Source organism: Molossus molossus, unplaced genomic scaffold (assembly GCF_014108415.1).
Source record: "Molossus molossus isolate mMolMol1 unplaced genomic scaffold, mMolMol1.p scaffold_m16_p_9, whole genome shotgun sequence".
NCBI lineage: Eukaryota > Metazoa > Chordata > Mammalia > Chiroptera > Molossidae > Molossus > Molossus molossus.
The window spans coordinates 92,712,241-92,718,446 of record NW_023425403.1 but is presented as its reverse complement, the minus strand read 5'-3'; positions in this window follow the sequence as shown (position 1 = coordinate 92,718,446).

The following is a 6,206-nucleotide window of genomic DNA, read 5'->3' as shown; positions in this document are numbered from 1 at the left end:
TAAAATAAAAATTACAACTAATAACTATCTATCAATAATAACCTTAAATGTAAATGGCTTAAATGCTCCAATTAAAAGACATAGGATATCTGATTGGATAAGAAAACACAACCCATATGTATGCTGTCTATAAGAGACCCACCTCACAACAAAAGACTCACACAGGATAAAAGTGAAGGGATGGAAAAAAAAATTTCCAAGAAAATCGAAATGAAAAAAAGGTGGTGTAGCAATACTTATATCTAACAAGACAGAGTTCAAAATGAGGGCCATAATAAGAAACAAAAAAGATCACTACTGCCCTGGCCAGTTTGGCTCAGCGGTTAGAGCGTCGGCCTGCGGTCCCGAGAGACCCGGGTTCGGTTCCCGCTAAGGGCACGTACTTCGGTTGCGGTTTGTCCCCGGCCCTGGTTGGTCGTGCGGGTGGCAGCCACTCGATGTGTCCCTTCACGTCGATGTTTCTCTCTCTCTCTTCCTTCCTCTCTCTCCCTCCCACTCTGTCTGTGCAAAAAATGGAAAAGTGTCCTCAGGTGAGGATTAAAAAAAAAAAAAAAAAAAAAGATCACTACATAATATTAAAAGGATCAATCCAACAAGAGGATATAACCCTGGCAAACATATACCCACCAAACACGGGAGCACCAAAATATATTTTAAAAGTTCTGGAGGACTTCAAGGGAGAGATCAATAGCAATATGATCATAGTGGGTGACTTTAACACCCCACTGACACCACTGGATAGATCTTCTAGACAAAAAATTAACAAGGACATGAAGTGCTTAAATGATGAACTAGATCAATAGGATTTAATTGATATTTACAGAACATTTCACCCCCAAACTGCAAAATATACATTCTTCTCAAGTGCACATGGGACATTCTCAAAGACAGACCACATGTTAGGACACAAAGTAGGTCTCTACAAATTCAAGAAGATTGAAATTATATCAAGCATCCTCTCAGATCACAATGGCATGAAACTAGAACTCAATCACAACAAAAATACGTAAAAACATTCAAACACTAGAAGACTAAATAGCATGTTATTAAACAATGAATGGGTTACCATGGAAATCAAGGAAGAAATTTAAAACTTCCTGGAAACCAATGAAATTGAACACACAACAACACAAATTCTATGGGATGCAGCAGAAGCAGTCCTGAGAGGGAAATTCACAGCACTACAGGCCTACCTCAAGAAACAAGAAAAATTCTTAATTGACTGTCTAACCCTACAATTTAAAGAACTAGAAAATAAACAATCCAACAAAAATATCCAGAGCAAGTAGAAGGAAAGAAATACTAAAGGTTGGAGCAGAAATAAATGACATAAAGACTAAAAAAACAATTCAGAAGATCAATGAAACAAAAAGCTGGTTCTTTGAAAAGATAAACAAGATTGATGGATCTTTATCCAGACTCAACCAGAAACAAAAAGAGAGAACCCAAATAAACAAAATCAGAAATCTGAAACCACAGAAATACAAAGGATCATCAAAACATACTATGAACAATTATATGCCAACAAATTGGACAATCTAGGCAAAATGGACACATTTCTAGAAACATACAGTCTCCCAAAACTGAACCAGGAAGAGATAGAAAACTTGAACAGACCAATAACAACAAAGGAAATTGAAAATGTAATTAACAAACTCCCAGCAAACAAAAGCCCAGGCCAGGATGGTTCTTCACAGGAGAGTTTTACTGAACATTCAAAGAAGAGCTAATACCCATTCTCCTCAAACTATTCCAAAACATCCAAGAAATCAGAAGACTTTCAAACTCATTTTATGAGATCAGCGTAATCCTAATTCCAAAACCGGAAAAGACACAACAAAGAAAGAAAACTATAGGCCAATATCTCTGATGAACATAGATGCCAAAGTCCTGAACAAAATATTAGCAAATTGGATCCAGCAATACATCAAAAAAAATTATTCACTATGACCAAGTGGGATTCATCCCAGGGATGCAAGGCTGGTACAATATTTGCAGATCAATAAATGGGATATGCCACATAAACAAAATGAAAGATAAAAACCATATAATCTTATCAATAGATGCTGGAAAAGCATTTGACAAAATCCAGCACTCATTTCTGATAAAAAACATTCAGCAATGTGGGAAAAGAAGGATCATATCTCAATATAATAAAGGCCATATATGAAAAATACACAGCCAACATCATACTCAATGGGCAAACACTAAAAGAATTTCCCTTAAAAACAGGAACAAGATAGGGATGCCCACTTTTGCCACTCTTATTTAACATAGTACTGGAAATCTTAGCCATAGCAATCAAACAGGAAGAAAAAATAAAAGGGATCTAAATTGGAAAAGAGGAAGTCAAACTGTCATTATTTGCAGATGACATGATATTGTACATAGAAAACCTTAAAGACTCCATAAAAAAATCTACTAGACTAAATAGATGAATTTGGCAAAGTAGCAGGATACAAAATTAACGTCAATAAATCGATGGCATTCTTATACACCAATGATGAACTCACAGAAAGAGAAACTAAAAAAAACAATCTCATTTATCATCGCAGCAAAGAAATTAAGATACCTAGGAATAAACTTAACCAGAGAAGTAAAGGACCTCTTCACAGAAAACTACAAATCATTGAAAAAATAAATAGCAGAAGATATAAAAAAGTGGAAGCATATACCATGTTCATGGATTGGAAGAATTAACTTCATTAAAATGTCCATACTACACAAAGCAATTTATAGATTCAATGCAATTCTCATCAAAATACCAATGATATACTTCACAGAACTAGAACAAATACTCCAAAAGTTTATATAGAACCAAAAGAGGCCCTGAATAGCCACAGCAATCTTGAGAAAGAACAAAGTAGGAGGGATCACAATACTGGGTATCAGGTTATACTACAAAGACACTGTAATCAAAAGAGCCTGGTACTGGCACAAGAACAGGCAGATAGATCAATGGAACATATCTCAACATACAGAGAACCCAGAAATTGACCCAAGACAATATGCTCAATTAATATTTGACAAAGGTGGCAAGAGCATACAGTGAAGTCAAGACAGCCTCTTCAATAAATGGTGTTGGGGAAATTGGACAGCTACATGCAAAAAGAAATGAAGCTAGACCACCACCTGACACCATACACAAGAATATACTCAAAATGCATAAAAGACTTAAATGTGACTCATGAATCCATAAAAATCCTAGAAGAAAATGTAGGCAAAAAAATTTAAGGCATCATACACAGCAGAATTTTCACTGATACATCACTAAGGAAAGAGAAATAAAGGATAAAATGAATACATGGTACTACATCAAACTAAAAAGCTTCTGCACAGCAAAAGAAAGAAGCATCAAAATGGAAAGGGAACCCACTGTATGGGAGACCATAACTGCTGATGATACATTAGATAAGGGGTTAATTTCTAAAATATATAGAATGCTCATACAACTCAACAAAAGGAAGACAAACAACCCAATTCACAAATGGGCAGAAGACAGCCAGTGTGGCTCAGTGGTTGAGCATCGACCCATGCACCAAGAGGTCGCCAGTTCAATTGCCGGTCAAGGCACATGCCCAGGTTGTGGGCCCAATCCCCAGTGGGCGGCATAAAAAAGGCAGCCAATCGATGTTCTCTCTCATCGATATTTCTATCTCTCTCTTCCTCTCTCTGCCTCTCTCTCTAAAATCAATAAAGAAAATAAAATTTTTTTAAAAAATGGGCAGAAGACCTAAAGAGACACCTCTCTAAACAGGACATACAAATGGCCAAGAGACATATGAAAAAATGTTCAACGTCACTGATCATCAGAGAGATGCAAATTAAAACAACAATGAGATATCACCTCATACCTGTCACAATGGCCACCATCAACAAATCATCAAACACAAGTGCTGGTGACGGTGTGAAGAGAAGGGGACTCTAGTACACTGCTGGTGGGAATGCAGACTGGTACAGTCACTATGGAAAGCACTATGATGTTACCTCCAAAAATTAAAAATTGAACTGCCATTTGACCCAGTGATCCCACTCCTAGGAATATACCCTAAAAACCCTGAAACACCAATCAGAAAGAATATATGTACCCCTATGCTCATAGCAGTACTATTTACAATAGCTATGATCTGGAAATAGCCCAAGTGTCCATCAGTAAATGAATGGATAAAATAACTGTGGTACATTTACACAATGGAATACTATGCAGCTGTAAGAAAGAAAGATCTCTTATCTTTTGAGACGACATGGAGGGACCTGGAAAGTATTATCCTAAGCAAAGCAAGCCAAGCTGAGAAAGACAAGTATCACATGATCTCACTTATTTGTGGAATATAATGAACAAAACAATCTGATGAACAAAATAGACCCAGAGACATAGAAGTATGATACAGACTGAAAAACCTCAGAAGTGAGGCTGGGGGATGGAGAGGAAAGAGATAATCCACAGAATTTATATGCATGTATGCATAACCAATGGACATAGACAACAAACCTGGGGATGAGGCAGGGGGGAGGGGTGTGGTTAGGGAGGAGGGTGTCAATGGGGGAAAAAGGAGAAACATCTGTAACAAATATATATTAATATAAATAAATAAATAAAAATAATGTAGTAGAGCTAAGTGTACTTATCTGGGAAAGATGTTCAGAATATAGGATTTAGTGAATAAAGTAATTTGCAGTAGAAAATCTATTATATGATCTCTTTTGTGTATGTATTTTATAGTATATACATGTATTGTTTAAGGTGCTTTTGTTGCAAGTAAACAGAAATGCATGAAATTTATTAGATCCCATAATTAGGAGTGTAGAGGCTTGTTGGGTTTAGAGTTTGTTTTAGTATCTTAATCCAGTGGCCCAACTCTGTGTTTCCCTAATTATGCTGACTCAGCCTCTTCTGCTGATTCCTCAAACTGGTTCTAGCAGTTCTGGGCTTCACTTTCATGATTCTCTTGAGAGGAACCCCTATCCCCCACAGCCCACCCGCTAGCAATTTCCCCTTGCATCTCATTGGTCTGTACTGGATCATGGCAATGACTCATGGGTCCATTCTCAGCACAGTCCCTGGGCTTAGGCATGGATTTCTGAACCAGTAACCGCAAGGGAGAGGGATTTTACATATTGTCTGAAGCAAATTAAATCTTACCCAAGGGATAAGGTCAAGTCAATCCTATCACCCACCACCCAAAACAACAACAACAACAAACCAAAATGGCAACTGTACATGGAATGAAAGGGAGTAAAGAGCTATGAGGATAGACACAGATTTTTATATTTTACTTCTATACCATTAATGTTGTTTTATAGCTGCAGGCCTGACTCAGGATCACAGCAGAAATCATGTGAACAGATGGCATCCCAAAAAGGGTTTAATGAAGAGACTTTAATAAAAAGATGATTTGCAAAAGTATGGGTGTGGTTAAAGGAACAACAGCAACAAAAGGAGATGGTGAAGCCTGCAGGGACTAGCAACAACAGGAAGAGGGATGGAGAGCAGCCGCTGGTGAGGCAGGAAGGGAGTGCTTGTGTGGGGGAATAAGAAATGCCTGCTGCCCTTCAGTCTCCTGGCCGTGCTTCCCATTAGCCAGACCCAACCAGAAACCAGTGGCAGCCAATTGATGTTCTCTCTCATCGATGTTTCTATCTCTCTCTTCCTCTCTCTCTAAAATCAATAAAGAAAAAAAAATTTTTTTAAATGGGCAGAAGACCTAAAGAGGGTACAAGGGTGAAGCACTCCGTGAAGTCAGCCTTCTGGGTCTCAGAGCAGGAGAGGAGAATGGGGGAGAGGAGCAGGTGAAGCAGACAACTAGCACAACATATACCACCTAATTGAGAACATTAATAGTTTTTCAAATGAAATAATGTGGGAAATCCTGTTACACGCTACAACATAGATGAACCTTGAAGACATTATGCTAAGAGAAATAAGGCAGTTGCAAAAGGACAAATACAGTATGCTCCTACTTATATGAGGTAACTAAGTAGTCAAAAGCATAGAAACAGAAAGTAGACTGGTTATTGTCAGGGGGAACAGAAGAGGAAGGAAATACAGATTATTGTTTAATGGGTATAGAGTCTCAGTTTTGCAAGATGAGAAGAGTTCTAGAGATTGGTTGCCCAACAATGTAAATATACTTAACACTACTGAACTGTATATTTAAAAGTGGTTACAATAGCCCTGGCTGGTTAGAGCATCGGCCTGCGGTCTG